A 27,705-nucleotide genomic window follows, 5' to 3' on the forward strand; every position below is an offset into this window, starting at 1 on the left:
ATTGTTAGGTCAGAATTACAAATAGCAACTCTTGTAATCCTAGGCGTCGCTTCGGTGCTACTTCTCTATAGACCAACTAAGGGCAAACATTTAAAGCGTCTTGCATCAAGAAAGATCAGCCGGAAATGGTTTTTTGATGGCTTGCTGGATGAAATCTGCAATAGGAATTATGTATAAACAAGCGCATTTTCGTCATCTTCAGTGAATGGATGGCAAATGCAAAATGCAAAATACCCGAACTGACTTGGTGCGAATGTGTCACAAAAAGAACTTCTACTCCAATTTAATACAGCTCAGGCCTGACTTTGCGTACTTTATTGCTATTGTTACTGTGCATTACTCACGGCAAAAGGCTGGATAAAATTATTAATAATGCAAGCTTAGAGGTGAAAATTTATTAGAGACCGTGGAGAGGCTTTTGGTTAGATGTCCAACTTTAATGTGCAAACTTATAAACTGCTGATAGTTTTGAAAGCATTTGAGTACAAAATTCTGCAGAATCTGTGCGAAATTAATCACCACAATATACACCCCCCAAATTATTACTTTAAAGGCACCACAAGAGAGTGCACAAGGCAAGATAGAGGGAATTATAGAACTTTGACTGAAACAATTTAGTTAAGGAAATTTGGAACTGGTGAGGGTTTAGATTTATTGACAAGTTTTCAAATTGGGAAGTTCTGAATATTTATTAATTTATTTTTTATTAAAAAATTTATTTTAGAAAAAAAAAACAAAAATATTTTGGAAAAAAAAAATTATTTTGGAAAAAAAATTGTGGTACGCACTTTTATAGCCCTTTAAATTCTAGTATGAAAAAGTGCAAGTTTGAAGCTGCTCAACATTTTCGTTGATTTTTGACAATTTTTTTCGCTGACGATGTTTCTCATTTTCTTCGTACAAAAAAAGTGCATTTGTAGTATGGAGAAAATGCGCAACGCCTTCAAAGGAAATAATTATCAAAAATCAACAAACGTTTTGAGCGAATTCAAACATGCATTTTGTTATACTAAAATTTAATGGGTTATGAAATTGCGTACACAATTTTTATTATAATTTAGATTCTTAAGGGGCGCATGCAGCTTGAAACTCACGACAGTCGGTTTTATGTTACCGGAAGGTGCCGGATTTATATTCGGCCAAGGGATGTCACTTCAGCAGCACTCCTCGTGTATATGTATGGGGAATATTTACGCTGAACTAACAACAACAACAAGGCTACTTATTTGTATGGCCACACGTATCATGCTTGTGCGCCTATTTATCAATCTGCTAATCTATAAAATGATCGCAAAACTACCTAGAACGAAATTTAATTCAAAATATCCATCATTTCCCTTTCTTTTAATTCCACCTATAAATTACAATGCATCTCAACTCTAATCTAAACTTCGAAAACACAAAGTAGCGATAAAAAATAAAATGTCTGATTTGCAAACAGCTGAAAAATCGCTTTCGCAAACAAACGTAAAAAGCGAATAAATGTAGTAGGGCAGCTAAAGCCTGCAATAAAATATGAACAAACAAGTGAAGTGCAAATAAATATAATTCGCCAAAGAAATACAAACATACATACTATACACATAAATTTATAGGCGAAGCAAATTTTGCGAAAACCAGATTCAATATTTAGGTGGCAGCCAAATGAAGCGAATTCGAATAGCGAGCAAAGTGTCAATATAAAAATTAGTCACAAAATAATTAGGGACAAAAAAAAAAAAGAAAAAACCAAAAAAAAAAAAACAAAGGGTGAGCCCACATTATCATATGCAGCTACTTGAAATAGTGTATTTTTATTTCGCAAATTAAATAGAAAGGTAAAACTCGTTTGCTAGAAATAAATTTTATCGCGAAATTGAGCCACACGAATTTAGTACAAAAGCATAATTAGTTAGAAGGTAAAATGTGTCGATAGATGTGTGCAGAAACAAGTTTTGTTAAAATACTTTACATTGCTAATTTGCCGCTAAATTTGTGGTAATCTGAAAGTGCTGTGCAAAAATATTTTTTTTATTTTTATTTTTTTTACTTTATTTTTATTTTTTTCACTTTTTTTGTTGTTTTTATTGTCAAAGTGAGAATGTTAAATATGTGCATATTGTGGTTTTAATGTTGAAAACTGTAGATTGGAATTTTCATAAAAAGCTATAAGTTCGTTAAACTTTGTTGGGCGTTGGGATTAAGTGAAAACAAAAGTGTGCATAACCTATTCAGTAACTCGAAAAAACGAATCACTCGTCAATTAGTGCCGCTGTAGCGAAGCGATGTGAATTTTTTTTACTTCTTATTTTTAATTTTTTTTATTTTTATATTTTTCATTTTATTTATTTTTATTTTTTTTATACATATTTTCTTTTTATTTTTTTATATATTTTTATTTTTTTATATATGATAGATATACATTTTTTTTTGTAAGTCCAACTGCAACGCCTAAGAACTTCTCGAATTTTCTCACCATGAATTTCCACTTCAACAAAATTTTCAATTCCACCAACCTAGGTTAGGTTTGGCAGCCGCATCGCACATAGAGACAACGATGCCACTTAGACCACGAAATGGGTCCGTTGTGACCACCAACCTATTTGTGCTTTAGAAATTTAAGTAACACTTCAGGCGCCTTCGATTAGCCACTTCTCTCCTCGCTATCCCTGGGATCCGCTAACTTGACGAAAAAATTGCATGTGAAAGCAACAACGAAGCTATCGCGCAAGATTCGCTGCTAACGAGTACGGTTATTTCTCATAAAACTGGTAAAACACTTAATTTTTTTATTTATTTTTTTTTTTTGTTTTTGTTTCTTTTTTACAACATTTTTACAAAGAAATGTCATTTTTGTCAGCTCTATTCCAGCGCTACCAGTTGCTTAATCTATTCGCCACTCGCTAACGCTTGGCGAAATGAAGAAGCTTTTCTTCGCTTAAAATTCAAATTCAGAATGCACTTAAAATTTTATAAGCCTGCGTACCTGAAAATGTTCTTAAATTTCAAATGAAAAAGTTCAAAATTTAGAAAAATTCTACTAAAATTTTTTTTTCTAAATTAAAAAATTAAAAAAATAAAATAATTTTTCTAAATTAAAAAATTAAAAAAAATTAATAAAAACTTTATAATTCAATAATTTAATAGTCAATAATTCAATTCAATAATTTAAAATTTGCAAAAAATTTAAAGTTAAAAAAAAATAAAAAAAGTTTGCTCATAAAAAAAAGTTTTTTTTTAATTTTTCTAACTTTTGTATAAAATCTGAAAGTTTTATGTGTGCGATTTTTAGTCAAAAAAAGAAGAGTATTAAAAATGAAAAAGATTAACTCGATAAAAGTTGTAAATATTAAAAAAAATTATCATGGCCTCAATCATTATGCTCTCCACTGTCTCTATGACTGCTGCTTTAACACTGATGGAGAGTTCTGTCATAAAAAAAACACTGTATATATATATATATATCTACACACACATGTACATATGCGTTCTTGCTTTACATAAATAATCGAAATGAAATCAGCTGAAAGCCAGCATTGATTTTTCCTTCCTCATTTAATTAGCAGCTCAAGTTCACTGCCTGCCTTCAAAGGATGTTCGATCCACCCAAAGTGTGTTGTTGTAGATGAGCTGTCGATACTCAATCGATTTCTTTTCGGCAGCAGATTTTTGCAAAATCGTAAATTGGCATGCAAGCGTGAAGTTGTAGATGTGCCAACACAAGTAAAAGTCCTGCAAATGCAAAATGTATGGGTGTATCCGGGTACCTAAGTGTGTGTGTGCCTGAGGCGTAAATGAGTTTATTTCGTTTTTCCGCCAATGACTCGCGAAGTTGTGTACACTTTTGCACGCACAGCAAACATTGCATCTCAGACATATGCACGTATGTGAGTGTGTGTGTGTGCTTAAGTATATATTAAAAACCAGCCAATTTGACAATGATATTAAAAAATATTGTATCAGCTGCTGCTGGTTGTGTTCCATTTATGTATGTATTTGTGAAGCAAATCAAAAAACGATGATCGCCGCGTGCTTGGCATTTAACTAATTTTGATGTGCGGTGAAGTGACGATGAGTGTGACGGTGATGATGATGATGATGATGGCATTGGCAGCAAACACAAAATAGTCAAGTACACTCATAGCTACATGCATACATACAAACATATGTACGCGCTTGTGCACAAAAGTATTTTACGTTGCTATTTTTGGCAACACACACACATATATATATATTATATATATAATATATATGTATGTATATATATACTGCCTACCTTAAAGTGGCACTCAGCAACCAGAGCATAATAAACAACTTGAATAAATACCGCTGCAAATAACAGCAACAACAAAATCGCATGCACACCAAAAAGAAAAAAGCGAAAAAAAAATACAAAAGGTAAAAGGTAAAACGCCAAAAATCAAAACCGTAACCAAAATAAGTTTCTGTGAGTAGGTACTCGTCGTAGGTAGTTGACTGCTTCGTCGCTTCATTACTCGCTCAAATTTTTTCACATTCCAATTTTGTTACTTTCTGCTGCTGCTTGTCTTCAAATGTTTTTGTTATTAGTGTAATTCGCAAATGACACAAATACGTTGATTTTGTTGCTGCAAATGTGTTTTTACTCAATTCATTTGCTTATTTGTTTAATATGTTCCATTTAGATAAAAATGTGGCAGCCGACCTGAGCGCTGACTGTTGCTGGCGGCTTACTCAACTGTTGTTGGTGGCTGCCACCACTATTTGTTGCTGCTTTGAAGTCCATGTTGCGCCACTCAAAGCTACCTACTTTTTTTAAGCGTGTAGTCGCATACATACATACATACATACGTGCATATGTGCGTACCCTGTAGGAAAGTAAAGTAGCACTGGACAGGCGCTTTTCATGCAAAGAACGCAAGCTCTTACCATTTGCTTGCAGGGACTTATGCATTTGAATCTCCTTCCTTTCAATAGCCGTTTATTGATGCGCATTTGCGCTCACATATGTATGTATGTAAGTCGCTTTAGCTTTTTGCAGTATGCGCAATTTTTCTCCGTAATTTTTCAAAAAAAGATTAATTGTATAACAAAAACCTTATCAGTTAAAGTTCTAAACTTTGTGCAAAATTCACAAAAATTCAACAAAGTTCAACAAATTTGCAAAATTTTCCATTAAAATGTTCAACTCTTTAAACAAAATATTTCAAAAAGTTCTGGGTATGCAGTTTTATAGCGCATTCAATTTTGGTGTTTAAGTGTAAATTTGAAGTCGCCCGAAAATCAGGTTGATTTTTGACAATTTTTTTATATTACAACGATATTGAGCATATAAAATTCTTCCGCACATTTGCTTCTCTTTTTGCGTTGAATTTTATCTTCCAAAAATTCAGTTGTTTCTGGTTTATTCACAGAATCTCGCACATTTGAGATGAGTTTACATAAAATTGTCCCAAGGCATTAAATCAGACAATCTTGACGGCCAATTGATGTAAAATATCCTGAAATCCTTTGCCAATTATTAAATTTATTTTTTCGTGTCTTGCACTGTCGTTTTCAAATCACTTGCCATACACAAAAAGCCAAGAAATGTTTTGACCATATCTCGATGTTGTAAATCTTTGGCGGTGAGCGCATTTTCAGCTGCTTCTTCGATGAGAAATAATGCACCAGTGACACCAGCAGCGATAGTTTCAATTCAACGAGCGCGACAAATGTTCATTGGCGGCTTTATGTAAACTTAAATGTAACGGACTTAAAGTTTTTGATTAATATTATTTTTTTAATTATTTCATTTTAATTTTTTATACCAAACGAAAATTTGCACAATTTTGCCAAATGTAGTTATCACAGATTCACTATTTTCCTAGTGCACTTTAATTACATATTTTTTCCAGTGCGATAGTTTACATAGAACACGAATAAACCGCAATATCTCTCTCTGCCCGACTTAAGCCAGCCATTTTGTGCATCGGCATAAGTAATGATCGCACGACCCAACGGCCGAATATGCAAGAGTCGAAATTGTTTGCTGCGCCTCTTTTCTGCTTTACCCCTGTCACACTATAAAAAAAGATGTCGCTACTCGCGTTATGAGTAGAGAATGGCTTCACAATCTATGAAATCCTTCTAGTTCTTAACGAAAAATCTGTTACATTACCACAAGTTTTTCCTGCAGGGTATGTAGGGTTGTCTTTTGAAACAACAACGGCAACAGAAATTCACCTATCTACCTACTAATGTACGTACCTTCATAAGTATGCGGCTCACTCACTTAAACAATGACGCCGATTTCTTTGCCGGTTTGCGGCTGTTTGCTAATTTGTCTAATACATTTGCAATATTCCCTTGCATTTCACGATATAAATAAATATGTACATACGTACCTACAAACCCACGTCAAAAATAATTGCCAATGAGCGGTACGGTGAAGAAAAAAGTTTATTGTTGTGAGTACTACTCTGCTTACTCAGGCGTTTCGATGTGCCCCACTTTGTGACGCCTTCTGACATCCAAGCTTATTTGGTACGTCTATCGGACGCGACGCTTAGTTGTTGAATGTGTTTGGTGTAATACTTTGTACGCGTACTCGAATGTGTGATCCAGTCAAACAGGGCACGCTGGTGTAGGACTAGAAATTTTTAAAATAGAAACGCGCAAATTGGATGCTTTTATTTAAAAATCTCAGCGCTTTAAATCTTACTTCTATTCTGCAAGCAGAGATTTCTATTAAGACGCCGACTATTATAATCGATTAACTTCAGCTGCTGGCAGTTAAACACATTGCATCGGCACGCAGTGGACCTTTTTTGTTCTTACGCCAACCTTCTACATTTAGATTAATTATTCAAATAAAGTGTGACTCCATATTGAGGCTTGAGAGGAATTCTCTTGTGGAGCTATTGTAAAATCCACTGTAGGCCTCAGTGAAACTGTCAGTAGTGCGCACCATCGATAGTGCGCGGTAGTTTCTGAAGTACCGGCGATAAATTATCAAAATTTTTCAAGAAGCTGGACAAATAGCAACGACTGGCGCACTTTGTTAAACTCGGCCAAAATCGCGTATGCGTTTAACGCGCCGAACAAGAAGAAGAAGAAGACAAATAGCAAAAATAGAAATAAATAACTACATAATTAAATTTTCTTTTTATTTAAAAATATATTCGTAGATTTCGACTTCAATTAAGGTCCAGGATACTTTAATATAAACCTTAGTAGTCTTAAACTCTTAACAGCATTCACTTCAAATTTGCACTGATTTTACTACAATTGAATAAGCTACAAAACTTTATACCAGAAAATATACCAAAAAAAAATCTAATTTGATTTTTGAAAAATTGTATGAAGATTTGCCGATTTTTTTTTTTAAGTTTTGTTTTAATTTAGGCGTATGGAGAGTGAGGAGCAAAATTAATTAGCCGAAAAAAAGTAAAAAAAATGATAAAAATTGTTTGGAAAATTTGGACTATGGAGAGAGAGAGCTACAAGATTGCACTGCATGCAATTTCGTTCCCACAACAATAGGTTCTACATTTCCGGTACGACCAGGATATATATCCAGCCTAAGACAGTAGCTCCAAACACTTACAGGGAATGTTTTTACTGTTACAACAACAACATTGCATACCCAAAATAGTTCTAAAAAGTTGTATAATTTTTTTTTAAATTTCTTGTAAGCTTTTCAAGCGTTTTCAACTATAGAAAAAGAGAGATACAAACTTGTATAACCCAAAAAACTTAAAAAAATTTGATTTTTTTTTTTGAAATTTTATTATATTTTTTTTTAATGAAAATTTAATGTTTTTATTGTGGTTTTTGTAATTTTATAATTTTTTTTTTAATGAAAATTTGATAATTTTTTTTTTACTTTTTATAAAAACTTATTCTTTTTCCCGCATTTGGGGAACAACATCAAGACGCACACCGCGAATAGGAGGAGGAGCTCGGCCAAACACCCAAAACGGGTGTACGCGCTAATTATAAATAAAAAAGAAGTTTAATTTTTGTCACAAATAACAAAAAAAGTAGATGTAATAAAAAATTGTTGTCTGATTTTCAAAAGGCAGAAGCTTTTTAGTATATACCTACAAGTATATATATGTATGTTTATATAGAAATGCACTCAGAGATTTGCCGTTTGGAAAGCACTACACTTTCTATTATTTGGTGTTTCAGATCCACAGTGCGCTATGAGCCCGGGCCACACACTCGGCTACGGCGGATGGAATACCGCAATTGGTTATCAAATTACCTGGTAATAAAATGCTCTGTAACTGTCTTTCACACTGAAGCTGTTTTATTTTAACGCATTTCCTCACTTAGATATGTAGGGAAAGAAACATTTTGATAAGGTTTTCGTTTTAACGATGTTTTTCCAGAAATGGAGGGACCTACAGTTTTATGCCGCCTCTAAACGGCGTATGCCATTGCCTGCTGAGGGGCGACCGCTATTAAAAAAAAGGTTTGCTATCATTTTGCGTTTCACCAATGTGGAATCAGAACTTATAGTGGAGCGTCTGGAGCTTATGCCCAAATTTTAGTTTTTTTCATCTATATTTTTTTGGTACTTTTTTCATAAATTTTCAGTTTATTTGCCTTTGATTTTAGTAATTTTTTGAAGCTTGAGGGAATTCCAAAAATTTGCATTGAATCTCGAAATTAATGTAATTTCTGAAAGATTAAAAAACTTCTAGCCGTTGCTTAAAGAGAAGACAGAATATCAAACGCCTTGCGCACACTTTCCTTTCGAAGTACGTAAATCAAAGTAAATAAATCGCGAATATCTGTAAACACTTTAGAATAATTCAATTCACCAGCTAATGCATGCACTTGTACATACATTTATACATACATATGTACTTACATTTATGCATACATCCATACATAAACACATTAACCTACTTGCATATTCATAAGCTTTCTATTTAGAGCACAGAAAACGGCCTTAAAGTCATAATTACATGGGTACTTACTCGCTTATATATAAAAAAAAAACAAAAAAATGTAAATAAAAGCTTCACGATGTTTGCATTGGAAAATATTTTAAATGATTTTTAATTAAATATTCAAAATTCTGTCAAATGTTCCAAGTTTATTTTGGCAACATCACCTTTTTCTAACTGATTGAAAGGCAGAAAAAATATGCTGCGTAAAGTGATTCCTTTTTCAATTCCTACATACCTGTCTACCTACTTACTAAAACATTCTCATGCATATTTAATTGCCGGAGCAAGCACTCTGAGCTGGGTGACGTTGCTATCGCCGCCCTTGTTGGCCCCATATTTTTCACATTTTATTTATTATTTATTCCACTTTTGTCATTGCTCGGGGTATCTCTTAACTCGTGTTTGCCTACGTAAGTATGTACGTAGCTACCTTTGGAATTTGTTGTTGTTGTTGGTTTTTTTTAACTTTTTTATTTTTGTTTCTCTTTAATTTTTTTTTGCATCTACTCGAATTGTCGTTTTGTGCGACTTCTTCACATTAGTAATTTTGCATTTAGTCGCTCATTCGCTAGCCGCCACAACTCACCTACAATTAGCAGGCGTATTGTCATTCGTATAAGTTGTATGGGCGAGGTGCATACATCCATGCACACATACATACATATCTATGGACTGGACTGAAAAAACAATTTAAATTGGCTTAACGCTTTATGCTTGTCAAGCACAAAATTACTGGCTTCTGGCTTCGTCTAATTTTCAAAATATTAATCCGTCGCAGCTGGAACTGCAGCGTTCATCTTTAGAGAAAGTTGAAGTAAAATATTTTTTAATATTTTTTACGAAAGCTCGGGATTTGTTGATCTATAAGCAAAACCTGCTGAAATGACATAAGTGGGTTTTGTCAAAAGTTCACTTGTAAATGTGTGTGTGTGTGTGTGTATATGCATGTGTGTATTGTATTTCTTTAAAAAAAATTAAATTAAATAATTATAAAGAAATAAAAGCGCAAAGCACGTACTTGGTAGGTATATACGTATGTGTGTATGTATATATGTATGTATGCATGTAATCATGTATGTGTATATTTCTCCTGAGCTGAAAATTACTCATTAAGTGTGGTTTTTTTTGCTAAAAATACTATCTGCCTATTTTTATGTGCATACAAACACATGCAAATGCATGCACACACATATACATATCTACACATATATAGACCAAGTATATATATTTAGATTGGTTTTATTATTTCTTCTATGGGCTTCTAGCACATTCCCTTGCCTCCTCCCTTCTTCCTTTAGAGGCCTATATACTTAGGGCCGCTGATAATCGGTTGCTTCGCAGCTCATATTCAAATACCCTTTAATACTCGTATGAGCCACTTTTATTCACTTGCGCTTATTTTCGTGCTAACTTGAACCACACTTTAGTATTAGCATACGTACACAAGCTCAAGTGCGCCAAATTGGAATGCGAAAATTAAAAGTTAAAAAAGCAAAAGCAAAAACAAAAACATAAAATGCAAAAAGTAGCACTCAAGCGATTGATATATTTAGGTTGAATGGTGCATTTATTATTAATTTTCGCTTAAAAGTAGTCGTAATTGTGTTGATATTCATTGGGTTTATCACCAAAGGCGTGAACGCTACTACATACACACACTTTTTTTTATTGTTGGTGCTGAAAATCGCTGAGATAAAACACTTTGCTCAAAAATAATGGTTGTATTGATTGTTGTTCTACTTATAAGTATACATGTCAAGTTATATATGTACATGCGCACATACATACATACATACCTCTGTATTTATACCTTTATATACAAACTTGTACCGGGTGGTCCAAGTGCACATAACTTTACTACTAAAATTAAATTTAAAAAAATTAAATTAAAAAGAAAAAAATTTGAAAATTAAATTAATTAAATTAAATTAAATAAATTTTAATAAAATAAAATAAAACAATAAAATCAAATAAAATAAATAAAATAAAGAGAAAATAAATAAATAAATTACACTAAATTAAATTATATTAAAAAAAAATAAAAAAATATAATTAAATATAAAAAAAAAAAAAAAATAGTGCGGACTCCAATCGCACTTAAAAACATCGCCAAGTAGGTTGATAACAAAATTACCCCAAGAATGTTTATGGTTTATGTGATGGCGCGCTATTTTGCTGAAACCAAAGATCCCGATCATTTCAAGTTCATGTCTTTAATTTAAATTCACAAATATTCGGCAATTGCGGCCTCCATAATTTAAGTTTTATTTATTTATTTTCTTTTTTTTTTATTGAATATTGAACTTTTTATATATTGAACTTTTGTTCTATATGAAAAATGAGTTTTCTATGAAAGAAAATGCACAGTACGATTAATAAAAAAAAATTGTTAAAATTCAATTGAGGCACTCCAAACCTGCACGTTATTGTGCTAAAATTGAATGGGCCATAAAACTGCATACTCACAAGTTTTCTAAAAATTCTGATTGAAAAGTTGTACATTTTTCATGAACGTTTTTTGAATTTTTCTAAATTTTTCCAAAGTTTGTAACTTTGATTCGCATGGTTTTTGTTAAATAATGAACTATATTATTATTGAAAATTAGTTTAAATTAAATTTCCGCTCTTGTTAATAATAGAGTTTTTTGTTCGCCGAATGATGCAAAAGGGCTAATCACCAAGTCAATTGAACTTTTTAAGCGAATATTCTGAGAGTTTCATGCCAAATTCTCAACAGGATGGTGCGTCAAATATCGAATATGATCTCATTCATTGTCGCGCCGATTTTAGTTCATTAAGTTGCAAACTTTCGACTCCTCCACGGCTTGAGTGGCATCGAGTGAGTTGCTAAGTCTAGCGAATTTTCGACCTGAACTTATTCTCAGTAAATTCACAGCACTCACTTCAGAAATTCTTTTTGCAGTATTTCCCAACTTTGTTCAAACGTAATAAGACTCATTTCTCTCCAGAGATAATACTGACTGGCAGTCAGGGCTTTAACGCGAAAGGCACGATTTCAGTGTTAAGCTATCATACGATTAAAAGTATGGTATACCCATTTGCAGAACACCCGGTTTATATACAAGTGGATACATGTGCTATACTGTAATTTTTGTGTGTATGTGTCTTTGAACTTGTATGTGTGCGTGCTTGGTAATACCTGTCAATATATACGAGTAGAAAACAACAGTAAAGTACGATGAAGATTTAATTGACCCTGAGGAAATATACGAGTAAGCGTGGAAAAAGTGTTAATTATTTCCGTACATTATTTGAGATAATTTCAAATCGAAGAAAAACGTTGGGATTTGGCTTACAAATTTTCTTCTCCTTTTCCACAATAGTTAAACTCTGCCTAAACTTTGAATTTTCTTGTAATAATTCCAGAACCCGAGCGTATTGGTGACGCGCTGCTGCTCGCGAAATTTTCTATCTCAAATAAAAATCACATACAAGCAAATTTCTTCAAAACAAATCTATATTAAAACATTTTTATTAAATTTATTATTCACATTTTACAAATTTTACCGTATTTTTATAAATTGGTTAAATAAAAATAATAGAAGCCGCTACGAATAGGCAGAGGAGGTCGGCCAAACACCTAACACGCGCCAATTACTTATTTTTATTTTTAAATACGAGTATTTATTGATATTTTGGTATTTCTTTCCTAATTTTTTTTTATTTTTGAGAACAGCAGAATTTTGTGTTCCTGCTTTTTTAATTTCTTCGATGTCCGTTTATCCGATGTCAATACCATCTCCCTTCTGGGCAGCGCTAAATAAAGTTTTCGTAACAACTCCCCGGTTGTAATATAAATTATAGTCCAATAAATTTATGCGCAGTTCATTTATAATTTATGAACATTTATTGGCAACGAATTCCCAAGAGCCAATAACACCCACCCAAGAAAACAAAAACTTGGGCATAGATACATATCTACATATGTACATGTACATCGTACATGCTTTTGGAGAGGAAAAAACATCTGCAAATGAAACAGTTTAGTTTGCATGTGTGTCTGTATTATCCCAGCAAGCATTTGGGTTTGATGCAAGTACATGCAATATCATGACTTCCGAAATCGTATTGAAATTAGTCGCGTAGAATTCAATTCGAACGCTAATAATTTATGTACATATATTGCAAATAATTTGTCCAAATTATCAGAACTCAGCTAAGACATACAAGGTGGCGCAAAATCAATCACTCTATGGAGGATTTATAATTTTTGCAACTGGCGTCGTACGTCAGTCATACCATATTTGGCACAACTAGACGACAGCTGCAGTATACAAACAGACAAGTAATGGAGCGTGTAAAGGTCAAAGCAAGGTCAAGGTCCCAAGTTTTTTATCTAGAAAAAAAGTTATTAAAAAAAAAAACAAAAAAATTTAAGATTAATTTTGCGCCACACTTTGCGGAACTCCAAATTTCTCCCCATTTTTAATTTTTTAATTAGTATCATTAGGATTAAAAAGGGTTTGTTACATAAAAGTTTTTATGCAGCGCTATTACAGCATGTGCATGCATACATATTTACACCTACGTGCATAACGATGCGCATATCACCTTTTATTATATATACGGATATCAATTGGATCCCAACAAACGTTGACTAAGGCGCAATATTGGAGCTTAACAAATAAATCTCCGGTCAACGATCAGCATTCATTCGGCAAAGCATGCACGTACGCACGCATTAAGTCATGTACATATGTATGTATACATGTATGAGTATACAAACACCTACATACATACATATATATAAATAAATATCTATGTATGCAAACCTGTGTGTGTGCTTGTGTGGCTCAAATACGAGCACATCCCAGCAGTTTTAAAGCCGGTTCCGAACAATTTGCTTCACTGCGTATGGGTTGCCATTTAAAGGCTACATGCAAAAACAAAACGAAAATACTTTAATATTTAGAACAACAACAATCATAAGCAGTTTCTGCAGTTTGAAAATCAGGAACGCTTGTTGGGACGTTACCCATATACAAAGCCCCTCCTAATCAACTCAAACCTTTAACAGGTATTTTAATAGCCACATTGATATAGTAAACAACATACCTTCCACAAAATGCCTGCCACAGTCTAGTATATACATGCATGCCTGCCTCGCATCTCATGCTCTTCCTCCCAGTGGCTTTGTCGCTTTATACACACAAACAGGAATAGAAAATCAGAAAACAAAAACACGAAAAAAAGCAATACTAACAAAATACCAAAATGCTCCAAAGCAACCGGCTTGAAAAATTGGTTTTCCTCTTCAGCCTAATATCGTTGCAGACGGGAAAAGGAGAGTGAGCAAATGTGAAAAGTGCTCGCGCATGCTTTATGTATGCATGTGTATACGAGTACATACACTCGTATAACGTGTTGTTTTTACTTTGTTGTGTACTTCTCGTTGTTTTCGCTACACGCTCAATGCTGTTCTTGCATTTTTCATTGAATGAAAAAGCAAATCAGCTGTAGCTGTTGGTGGGAGTGTTTGAGATAACACAATACACCCTGCCTGCCTGCCTCCACCTACTCACTCCCATCGCTTTCTCACGGCGCTCATACCACTTGCAGCTAATTAAAGTGATTTTCTCCCTCTCGTTCGCTGAAAATGTTCCACTCGTTCACAATTCGTTGCTCTGAAGATGCTCAAATTAATCCAACCCTCCATTTCACATTTTTGCTGATGCTCCATTGTTCTCAACGTCGCGTATTGCTGCTCTTTGCAGCCGCGTGTAGTACTCAATTTTTTTTAAGTTCCACTCTTGCGTGCTCACATGTGTTATTTTATGGAGATTTTGGGTGGCAAAATCGGGCTCCAACTCATGCTTTCTCGCCTTCTTTGAAGCTCTCGCTCTAGCGCTCTTTCGATTTAAGTTATCAACAATAGCACAACATTTGACTCGCCGTCGAAGCGTACAAACTCGTTATTCATCACATGTTGTATTTATTGTGTTTACGGTACACTAACATGCATATGTGAAGGTGTGTGTGTATAAACGATTTGTTGTTTTAGTTGTAATCAGCAGCTTTACATCGCCCCGCCGCCAGCATCACTGCCCCACGAACTTGATTCACCGGCCATTTAAAAAGTTGTTGTTTATCTTTGTATTTGTTATTGTTTCTTTTTTGGCGCGTCATACCGATCCACTTTGCTTTTACTTGGTTACTTACCTCTGTTTCTGGTGTTGGCACCTCTTCTCTCACTACTGCTTAAACTCGTGCACACTCACTCTTTGGAATTCTGTGCTTGCTGCCTTTACATTTTTTCTTTTTACTACCTACTTATGATTATTGTTGAAGATTCAGCATTGTATTCGTGTGCAAAATAAAAACAAAAACAAAAATAAAAATACAAAAATCCATGGAAAATGGGGAAAGACTGGCAAAAAGCGTCGCAGAAAACGCTTTTGCGCACAAAATGCAGAATTCGTAGTGACGAAAAGGAAAGTGAAATTGTTTTGGTAGCAGTAAGAGCGTCTAGATTAACGCTCATAGTAAATATGTACTTATTAATACGTATTTACATATCTAAAAGCTGTTATTTGCACGCTTTTTTCATCTCCATTTTTCGAGCTAATCCATATCCGTTTTCTTTCTTCAGTTTTCTTTTGTGTCCTAATACGTCTTTGAATTCAAGAAAATCTTTGCCAATTCTTCCGGAATTCTCGATGTAATACATGGCCTTGTGAGTTTTTATTACACTTGAAAGCAAATGAGAATCGACACCTTATAATTATGCTATCTGAAGGACAAATGAACTTTTATAACGCAATCTACTTTTGTTTTTGTTGCCCACATATTTATCTCTGTACGTTTTACGTGCTATTCTTCGAAAAATATGAATCGATTTTGACGATTTCATTGGTAGATAAAAAAGTGCGGTAAACTGAGGTAATTTTAAATGGGCCAACTGTGTGGCACTGGAATCGAAATGCAGCTTATATTGTATGCTTTGGTAAATTTCAAAATTTATACAAATTTTATGAAGATGTTTACTAAATGATATTTTGTAGGTTAGCCTTATTGTTCTAAAGCTGATTTTAGCCGAGACTGCGCATAGAGCTTAGAAATGCCTTGGTATAGTCGTCCGTTATTTTCTGGAACTCCTCTGGTCACACCTCTTTTAAGTCCTGTCGGTTTTGCATATAAGATTTTTTTTATAGTTCACTCAAGAATATTCCATAAATTCTCAATTTTCGAGCGATTTCGCTGGCGTTTCAATCACTTGGAGGCAGTTCCAGATGAGCCCTGTCCAAGATCGACCGAATCAGTTTTAAACCATTTGCGCAAAAATGTTACGCAAACTAATGGATTTCTTTTCCCCAATACTAATATATCCCGAATACCCAATTTTCCAGCACTTTACAATAAGTTATTTTGAGTAAATTTAAATAAGTACTTTTATTCATAGTTTCCTCTATGAACACTTCCGACTTCTGCTGATGGCATACCATCTCAAACCATAATGTGACCTTCACTGTGTTTTACAGTGCCTCACAAGTTCTTCGGTTGCAGCTCTGAATTAGGTTGGTGTCCGATAAACGTCTTTTCATCGGAACCAAAAATACTGAATTCGCTTTTATCATCAAAAATGAAGTCATTCCAAAAGGTTTCGTTCTTTATTAATGAATCCCTGAATGAACCACAGTTCGTATATTCATCTTGCCTTGAACAGCACAGTGTTTCGGCACCCACACAAGTTCAAGCTATTTCCAACTTTCAACAAAGTTCAGCATCAACTTACATTCCTGGACTATTCTTGATGATTCTAAGGCCTTTAAATCAGCTTTGAATACATTGCAGACCCCGAATTTAAATCCAGAGTCCTAATGATGCTTTCGTCTTACATGTCTTTTAGCAAACCGCACTCTAGACTTTACGGATTACAAGACTTTCCGTGCATCAGCTGAACTTCTTTTGTTAACGCTGGAGCACTTATGGTTGGGACTTTTATTCTTTTCTATTAATTATTTGATTTTTCGTTTAGACTGGTCTCCTTCATGACATTTCATGGGCTTTTCATGACTTTTCAAAAAAAAATCTCCAATGACAGACTTACTAATAAAATTTATTATGGGCACCAACTTCACGTTTATGCTTCGATGTTAATGAAATTTTGCAAACAAAAAAGTAGATAACCAAAAAAACAAGCAACGAAAAAAAGATACCAAGCAACAATCCCATAGCAACGGTCTTTAGTGCAAGCGCATAGTAGCAAAATTATTATTTCATAAAGAAAAGTCCCGATAACGTTATGAGTTATGGTTTTCAAAAATTTTTTTTGTCATAATTTTTTATACAAACATATTGTATATACATACATACAATATATAACCACAGAAACCTGATAAAAACTGCGGTTGGAATACAAAACGCCATATTAGTATAATTTTGTGACAATTTCGTCAAATGTATTTTTGGGCTCCGAAGAAATTATCGCGAAAAAAATAAAACAAGAATTGTATTAAGTTAACTCTCCCAGAAAGCGCGCTTAATATTTTGAACTAATTTTCCCATTCTGAGATAACAAAAGCACAAACCACACAAACGCTTCCACTCTAACTCGAAAACAAAATGTTACTAAAAAAGCCTAAAAGTAAATGGCGAATTGACTAACATGAGCTTCACAACTACTACTACCTAAACAGCAACACTTTCTGTAACGATATAACTGTTTACAGCAAGATAACATCAGCAAATGAGTACACGCAATTTTAAAGCGATCGGCAAACAGAGAGAAACTGTAAATGTTAGTCGAATTGACTAATATTATTACTTCAGTGTTAACAAAAGTTAAAATGCGTATAGAATTTTTAAAAATAAATATGTAAAATAAAAATATAAATGTCTGCATTCCCATGCAATTGTTGTTGTATCAAAGCTTATAAACTCACTTCGAGAATGAGCTGAATCCTACTCTGCTGGCCTTACAAAATATGTTAAGCTAACAGTGTTACAAATGTAACCATAACTTCCTCTCAATTTTCGTATTAATTTAAACCTGCTTTTAAAATTTGGGGAGCACGAAACTGACTCTAGAGCTACTATGTTCTCAGTATTCATATAGAGCCCGAATCTGCTAAGAGCGATGTCGGGGAGAATCGTACCACACAAATAAGCCCATCCTATTTCCATTATTTAGAACTAAGAAATGCTAAAAAATCAAATCAAACGAATGAGCTCAATTAGCCATCTATAGCATTGTCAAACATCAGCTGTTTGAGTTAATTCAATTTTGCAGTGGCAACATTAGATATTAGTTGGGGAAAAATACATCCATTATATTTACGTAAAATTTTTACACAAAGGGTTTAAAACTGTTTTATGATCGATCTTTAGCTACTGGGCGATGCTACGACTACTCACATGCCGGTCAACTTTCTGTGACTTTATCGACATTTTCGACATCATCGAAATTTTTTTTAGCATCAAAAATGTCTGAACGAAATCAACGAAACCGAAATTTCACGTAATTAGCTGTTACAGCATCGGCACCATAAACACCAATTCGCAATTTCAGCGGCCTGGCTTGCATTCTCGCCTTTATCAAAGAAAAACTGTAAAATTTACAGAATTTTTTCTGTGTTGACTTCCATTGTTAACACCCTGTAACTCACAACTGAATGGAACAGCAAAAGATTTTTTTGGTGTGAAATGTCACCTTGATAAACTTTAAATTGTTTGATCTATAATATACGAGATATCGGTCACTACACCCATCTGCCGAGAAAATAATGTATCTCTTTTTCCCCAAACTTTCATAAATTTGAAATGAAAAAATACAAGCAAAAATATTTGCAGCCAGAGTCCAATGATTTACAATAAATTGGCGCATTTGCGTAAAAAATTAATATGCGTACTTAATTCATGCATAGGGAACTGTAAAATCGAATCGCTCATTTAACCAGCAGATCAGTAAGGAATTATTCGTAGTGCAAAGTAACTTTTATTGACAACATTTAGAACAAAACTAGACTCCACTTTGGTTGCCTGCACTGATGAGAATGCAAAATTGAGAGTTTTTTCGCGCTCCATCATTTTTGCTGCTTTTGCATCATATGCAAGTAGTTTGCCGCATTTCTCCTTCACTTACATACGTACATTTGTATGTATCTTTAGCGATTTTACTATAAACTCCGTTGATTTTCTGCGCTGCTCACCGGGTTACACTTAAATTACTTCAAACTGTTTAATCAGTTAAAAGAAAAAAACCAACGAATGTACTATAAGACGTTATGTATGTATGTATGTATGTGTGCATAGTGTATATGTATTTGTGTATGGATTTATATGTATACTTGTATGTGCTTGCCAGTGCTGCCAGAATCTTCCAAGCTAAAATTGCTAGATTTTTGAAGAAAAATTGCTAAAAGTTGCTAAAAATTTTCTGAAAATTGCTAGAAAAATTGCTAAGCCATTAAAATCTTAATTTTCAGCAAATGTACATATTTATTTAATGAAACGTAGAAATTATTACTGAAAACACTTAAAAATAAAAAAAAACCAAACAATTTACATTTAAAATTCAAAATTGAGTGTTTGGCAATATGCAGACATAGTGCTGCTTCCTGCTCCTGCGTTTTGGTCGACTTTGGAACGAAATGCAACTTATTTTTCTGGGTACATGCGCCCATCACAGCTACATGTTTTTTTGAGGCAGCGTGGTGGCGAATGTAAAAAAGCTTTGCGCCTATTGAGGATTTGCAGTAGGCACAATATGCTCGCGTTGGATCAGTGCAATCCTTGCGAATCCATTGCTTAAACTCCTCGTCTTGAAGCCAGGCATCACGAAAATTTTGCTTGTAGACTTTTGGCATTTTGATCGCTTTGCTATCACCAAACAAATTCAAAGAGTTACCATACACAATAAAGTTGTTCATATAAACGAACCACTGAAATAAATACATGTTCCGATATCTTTGCGAACCGCTTTCTCGTAATTTGTGCAATCGATGACAAAAAGGTATAAAAAATGAAAAAACTCTGAAGAAAAATATAAAATTTGCGTTTTTTATAACAAAATTGCTAAAATTGCTAAGAAAAAATAAAAAGTTGCTAGATTTGTGGCTAATAGCATTTTATAAAGAAAAGTTGCAAATTTTTTTAAAAGTTGCCAGATCTAGCAACTAAATTGCTAAACTGGCAGCACTGGTGCTTGCTATCAAGTTCAACGTTCAACACTGCGATTTCATGTTGTTAGTAATAAAATATTTTTAATTTTTTTCGTAGTTTTTGCTCGCTTGCATGTGTTTTTGTACGTACGTATGTATGTATGATGTATAAGTATATAAATTTACAATACTTTAACTGATTATGCACCCTACTGAAGCTTTCATTTAACGGCTGCGAGGTTGGGCACTGTGGTTGGGCTGCTTTTGTTTATACATAAATCCATATGCTTGTATGTAGGTTTGTATCTGCTTAAAATTATTTTCTATCTGACTTTGCCTTGCGTGTCTTCTACCAGGGTTTGCTTTTTTTGTTTTGTGTTTTAACATTTTTCGCGTTCTCTTCCGCCTGCACCGCCATGTAATACTCGAAATTACTTTTGAAAACGGATATATGCATGTGTGTGTGTTTGTGTGTGTATGCTCACATAAATCACCGTATTAATATTTGCCGGTATTTACCGTATTTATTTCATTAATGCACATGTATATATATGTGTACGTATGTATGTGTGTTTGTACTTTAGATAAGTTCCTCTTCTTACCTCCTTTTCTGCCCGTTCAGTCGTAACACTTCATTGTCAGGGTTAGTCTTTTAGTGGAAGTTCAAGTGTGGTAAATTTTTCAAGTAAAGGTTGGTAAAGAGGTGAGAATTATATCTATAAGGTTCGTAGTGATACATTTTAGAAATAGCAAAAATTTTTTGAAAATGGATGAAGACCAGCGTTATTGACTGATTTCGCACATTTTACTTTTACCAGCTTACCTTGAGCAAAGAGTGAATAAAAAGTAGAACAAGTTTTGTTGAGAATTTCGAAACTTACTCAAGTTTTCATATATTATATACAGAAGGAACGACGGACATATGTACATACATGACTAAGCCTCTTTTAAGTTTTGGAGGGCTCGAAATCGTCTTTTGGCCGAAGTTGTAATCTGTCAGTGATGATGTCGAACAAAGTCATTCTATATAAATCTATGGAATCTTTCTAAGCTCGGAGACCGTTAGGTTGTTACAAACAGCCATTACATTAGCAAGATTATTGTACTCCCATTCAAATTAAATATATTTTTTCCTTAAGTGAGAGATGCACTTCAGCAATCATTCTTTTAATGGCCTTCCTGACTGGCAATTTCTGCCCGATTGCTTTAAAATGCCAGTAGGGTCCCGGTTCGAATAAATTTGCTTAGTTTTCTGTCGAAAAAACCTGCGAAACTATTGAAAAGCTGCAAAATTAAGGTAATATCCAGCCACTAGTCTGACTTGCGCCATAGTAATAGAAAAAACTAGTTTCGAAATACTTTTACAAAGATTGTTGATCTCTTTTCTATAAAATTCAGAGCTGTATAAAATTTTGCAAAGCAACAACAACGATTTGATTTAAATGGAAAGTTATGTGCTTAATTTGGGCGGGGCAGAAATGCGTACCAAATCAAAGCTAGTCAAATTATAATATTTGAAATCTTCAGAAATTTGTTTTATATTTTGTCATTTAAATTCAAGACGCATTCACTAAAAGTGGTGGCACTAGACCAACAACAATGTTTTATGCGTTTGATTGTCACGACAAAGCCGAATTCGCCTTGTTTTATTCTGTGTTGACAGCCACATAGACACGGCGAAAGAAAAACACCAAATCAGCTGATTTACCTTTAATAGATTCGCCTTGTTAAAATTATTTTCCAAAAACTCCAATTGATAGGAAAAATGTTCAAATATTTCAATAAAAGGCACGGGGCAATGGATTTCACAACTATTAACTTTAATTAGAGAAAAACGATGAAAATAAAGAAAAGAATGTGTAAGAATGAGGTTGCCACATTACGTGAATAAAAGAGGTGAACAAGTTTTTTTAATGCCGGTCACTCATCGGCAGGCAGTGGCAAAATTTCGCAGTTTATTTCTCTGTCACCAAAAAGCTTCTCATTAAAAACCATCTGCCATTTAGTAAAGGTCTATGCGATTGTGGGAAACCTCCAAAACGCACACTACAAATGGGAGCAGGAGCTCGACCAAACAACTAACTGAAGTGTGTGCGCCAATTATTTATTTTTATTTATAATTTTTATAAAGAAAAAACTCACTTCAGGTACATATTTTCAAATTGGCCCGTCATCGTGAGAATTAAAATTTGTCCAAAATATTTTATTTTTTATTTATTTATTAGTAAGTCTTAAAATGCAATAAGTTTTACAATTTCGTTGAAAAAACCGGTGCCGGTTTTTAATTTTTTTTGTTTAATGAAAAGTGGTGATGACGCTTAGTATATGTGGGCCAGCTTGATGAGAAAACGCGACACTGCACAGTCAACCAGCAATAATGCTTCTACGATTCATTCAAAGGTTTTAAAATATAATCATCATAATCGTTTTGGGCTACAGCTTCTTTTGAGTCTTGGCCTGTTGTAGATCGACTTTTCACCAGTCTTGCCATTCACTCGCAAGATGTTGCGCAAAAATGTTGCCCAAACATACTGAATTTCTTTGTATATATACATATGTATACCTATATTATATATTTCTGAACTAAAAAATGCTCCATATATTTTTACATAATTTTGTGTCCGTCTTTTAAGCTTAAGCTGCGTGTGTTCCACTGCTTTCACAAATTTGCTGATATCCAAAAATGAAAAAAAAAAACACAATTTGCATTTCGTACATCTTCATTGTTTTACTCTAAATAAATAAAAAAACAAATTCAAGAAAAAAAGCACTTCAGCCAATAAAAAAAAAATAATTGAAATTATAAACCATACACGTAATTCAATACAGAATGCGGCTACTATTTTAACAACATATTTTTCCTCCTTTCGTAAATATAATTTTTTTAACTTTTCTTATTCCCCTTTTTCACAATTTGGGGTTTCATCGTTCTACAAATGTCTGGCCGGCCACACATCAGTGGAATGCGACTTTACTAAATTACACTCGTCGCTTAATAATCGTGGCTCTTGAGCCGAAAATACTCTCGTGTTTAAACGCTGTTTGCTTGGTTGTGTACAAATCATGTAGATTGATGTGTGTGCGTGCCGCTGTTGCTGATCGCCGTTGTTCATAATCTCAAATCAGTGATGTACCAACGTACATAATTCAGTTTTGCTTTCGTATCGGGTTTCGGCATGTTTTCGCCTAATATTTCATTCATGCGAAAGCAGATACCGTTGGCTCATTCGCTTCTTCATACGAAAGTGCATACATATGTACATCCATATGTATGTATGTATGCAATAGTATATGTTGGTGGATTTTTGCCACGATCTGTGTGCTCTCATCTGTTGCAATTGCGGCTTAATGGGCAACTGGAGTAGAGTTGCTTGGAGTTTTGTCATTCAGGCCCTCGCCAAAACGTGCTATACCGCCGCCAATGATGCTTCAGTTTCGGTAGCATCAGCAAATTCTTTTCTTGCCCACCCCCCAACACCCGCTTGAGGCCTCTGGTGCTGGCGCTAGCCCTCACTTTATTTCTGCTGTCTGTACATATGTACATTCAAAACACGTTAATACAAACATATACATCCATATTCACACACATTCACATATACATATGTACATATATTGGCTTTAGTATCAGCTGTGATTATGTTGTGCTTTAAAGTTTTTATTTATTTATTTCACATATAATTTTAACGATGTTTAAACTGCAAATTCAAAGAAAAAATAATAAGAAATCAATTACTAACCGCATCAGTAAATTTCGAAATTCACTACTACTTCGTACACTCGGTTTGCCACGGCCATTAAGCGCCGTTGCTCAATCATATGCGCCAGTTATTAGTTGCTTGGCACACAGTCAGTCAGTTGCGAGTAGTTGCGCTTATTCAGTGGCAATGGGTGATCAAGTAATTTAAGTAGTTTTATAAATGCATACTTGTGTATGTGTGTGTGTGTAATGCCTGGTTCAGTGTGTTCGATTGCGTTGGCCCTAATTGCGTGCAGTCTGATTGTTTATTAAAGTTGTTGGAAAAGAAGAGTAGCTCTTTAGTTTTTGTTTTCTTGGTAAACAACCTTAGAAACATAATTTTCAGATTCCAATGTACGCTAAACCGGTGTGGAAGAAATTCATAGGAAAAAAATTCGTCAGCATATTGAAGTTATATACATATTTTTCGGTGATTCCCCCAACTAGAAAACATTCACTTACACTGATCAGTGCAGGCTGTAATTTTACGCGTATGCGCTCTTGGACGCTCAGGCGACATTTCGAACAGTTTGGCAATTTTTTTTTTATTTAGTGTTTATTAATTTTTTATACAAGTATAACTCATAAACAAAAAACCATGTAAATCGCTTGTACAAACTTTGTATAAAAATTATGGAAATTACTCAAATTTTAATCAAAATTTCAAACTTCTTAATCAGAGTTTTTAGATTATTTTCTGGGTATGCAGTTTTATAGCCCACTCAATTTTACTATTATTAAGTAAAGATTTCGAGTGCCTCAAAAATCACGTTGACTTTTAGCAATTTTTTTATAAATGCTACTGTGCGTTTTTTTGCATATAAAACCAATTTTTTAAAATGTACATACATATGTTAAGTTACCAGTGCGTAAAAAATACGGTTGATTTTTGGCAATTTTTTTTTTTGCTAACAGTGTCAGAAATTTTCTTGCATACAAAGTACGTTCGACAACACAAGAAATATAACAAAATTTCGCCAATGTATGTACATACATATGTTGGTAGAGGAGATAAAGACTAATATGTGTACATATAATATATACCTGTGTGTATCGACAATTTGAAAATTTTGCGGAATTTAGGTGGGCCGAAGTTCCCACCTTTTGCACATTTGTATGGTAAATCGGCATCGGAAACCACATGATTTATGCATTTTAGACACACAATTTGCAGTTCAGCAGTTCTATGTGAAAATCAACGGAGAACATTTTAACTCTCCAACTCCTCAATAGATGGCGCTTTTTTGTCTCTTTTGTGGGAAAGGGCAAAAAGTACTCATGACAGAGGCATATAAAGGGTTGAATGTACCATAAAAATATTTACCATAAAATTCTGCTATAAGTCTCTTAATACAACAAATCTAAAAAATCAATTTGAACTCCAGAAATAAGTAAAAATAGCGCTAGTACAATTTATTTCTTATTATATTTAATTTTAATAAATTTCTTATCAAAATATAGTTCATTCTTGAGCGCTGAAATGTCGCCATGTGAGCAAGCGGAATTGTCGTCGAGTGACGTATCGTTGGGCGGTGGCGAAAGGTACAAATTCAGCTATGTTGGGAGCGTCAACGTCCGCGACAAAAACCATATAAATCCAAGCTTCAAAGTTTTATGAAAATTAACAAAAATTCGTTAAATTTGGAAATTGTTTATTCCAAATTTTTAGAAAACTTCCGAGTATGCAGCTTTATAGCCCTTTTAATTCTATTCTAAAAAGTGTAAGTTTCAAGTGGCTCAAAAATCGCGTTGATTTTTGACAATTTTTTTTGCTGGCGATCTTGTGCATTTTCTCTATACACAAAAAATTTCGATATGGACAACATCGTCAAGGAAAAAAATAGCAGAAATTTTGTGGAAACTTCAAACTGGCTCTTCATGGCCAATCGGTGTAAATTTAGTATTTATCGGTATTTTAGTAATGAGTCAGCCCGCTACCAGGTGAAAATCCACTAACTCCAAACTCGTCCGTTTCTGTTGGATTTGAGACCTGGACTAGTGCGTGCTAATTATATTTCCTTGGGGCTGGGGAATTTTACTTGCCGGTGTCATGGAAAGTGTCAACTGTTCTCCGCTGAATCTGTTTTTCGCTAGTTGTGAACTTTCTCAAATCCAAGCCCTATTTTAACTAATATAAATTGAATTCTTACGATCAGTGGGTGATAGAACATCTCCGGCAAACCAGAGATTTACAAAGCTTTCCAGGATTGAATGCCTACATATGTATGCATGTACATATGTATGCATCACATCAGTGCAAAAAGTTTGTATGTATGTACCCTTGTGCCCATTTATGATATTATAAAATGTGCTTTATATGGAAGAAAATTTTTGACGCCTGATGCGAAAAAACAGTTTAAAAAACCAACGCGATTTTTTAGCGATTTCAAATTTACACTTTCTTATGCAAGGTGGCGCAAAATTAATCACTCTATCGGAAGGTTTTTAATTTTTGCAAATGGCATATTTGGCACTTGTTAACTATCATACTTATAGATAGCTGTAGTATACAAACAGACAAGCAAAGGAGCGCGTAAAGATCCAAATAAAATAATTTAGCAAAAAAAAAAATAGTAATAAAATAAAATAAATAAAAAAATAAAATAAATAAAAAATGATAATAAAAAAAAAATATAAAAAAAAATTAAATTAAAAAAAAAGTTGGGTGACCAATTTTGCGCTACATTGTGCTAGATTGAATGTACTACAAAACTGCATACTTAAAATTTTCTAAGGATTAATGATAATTTGTTGAATTTTTGTGAATTTTGTATAAAATTTGCAACTTTGAGTTATTTATAAGTAGTTTTTGCTGTAGAATTCTCCTTCATAAAATCAAAAAAGAAAAACTAAATACCAGAAATAATTGAAGCTTGGTTGTTCGCCGCACTTCTATTATTTTGGACACAGGTGTATGTACATTCATACATACATATAATAATATTATGTATTCTCGGTCTTTAAACCTCTTCCTGTTGCTCGCTGGCACTATCTATTTTTTATTTAAACATTTTTTTTGTTAGTGCTTTTGCATTAGTCATTTTTCATTTTTTCGGTTCAGCTTTTCTGTGACTCTCCAATTCTGTTCTGCTTAAGCCACTCACTGCTGTCGGTGTTTTTTTTTTGTTTTTCTTGTGTTTTTTTTTGTTTTGCTTTTCTTTATTTTTTCTTTTTTTTTCGATTCCTAGCACTACCACTTTTTTCTCTTATCCTCTTATTTGCCAAGCAGATGTCAATAAACTCAATAATTGTACAAAAACATGCAAATAGTTTGGGGGGAAAAGTAAGAACAAAGATAAAAAAACCACAACTAGCGCTTTATTGAAAATAACGTTATTTTCAAAGCTAAGCTGAATGGGCAAATATGTGTGGATAAGTACTACGCTTACAACGGACAAATTTCTTTATTGGGAGTAGAGCAGCAGCTGAATTAAGAAGTGAATTAAACAAATAAAAAAAATGGAATTTCATAAAAAATAAGAATTTGGTAAGTGAAATGGGGTCGCATGCGTCTTATTTGGGAAGAATGGTTGTTAAGTAGTACTATTTGACTTAGCATGAAAGTGAAGGCGCGATTGCTGCTAAAATTAAATATTTTATTTACCAACACGTTTTTCAACAACAGTTTTTTAAGTTATATGTGTTTAATGCCAATATTTTTTTTTTTGCGTTCGCAAGTCTTGAAATATTCGTTTAACTCTATTTTCGAATCGGCATTCAATTCACTCACGATTGACTTTGCATATCTTCGGTGGACTTGAAGCCACAGAGTGATACTTTTGGCGCATGCAGTTGGCTCTGGTTTTTGACCCAGTCTGGTCACTCTTTTTTTTTTTTTGTTTTTTTGAAAGAAATTTAGTGTTTTTTCACGCAAACGCGATAAGAGAAGACAATTTTACGGCGAATTGTGTTCATGCTGTGAAAAAGCCCGCAACATGTTGCTAAC

General features: G+C 33.8%; 1 protein-coding gene across 9 annotated transcripts in view; it reads left to right on the plus strand.

The window, feature by feature from the left end:
- LOC129253028 (transcription factor E2f1) overlaps window positions 1-27,705 on the plus strand; it is a 190,568-nt gene that overhangs the window by 137,216 nt on the left and 25,647 nt on the right. The window contains exon 1 of one of the 9 annotated variants that reach the window (XM_054891253.1): window positions 27,143-27,246. The exons of the other annotated variants lie outside the window; for them this stretch is intronic. The gene's annotated coding sequence lies outside the window, so the exon portion shown is untranslated. Of the gene's footprint in view, window positions 1-27,142; window positions 27,247-27,705 lie in introns of those variants that run through there. 9 annotated transcript variants of the gene reach the window in all.

The sequence above is a fragment of the Anastrepha obliqua genome, chromosome 1, assembly GCF_027943255.1.
Source record: "Anastrepha obliqua isolate idAnaObli1 chromosome 1, idAnaObli1_1.0, whole genome shotgun sequence".
Lineage (NCBI taxonomy): Eukaryota > Metazoa > Arthropoda > Insecta > Diptera > Tephritidae > Anastrepha > Anastrepha obliqua.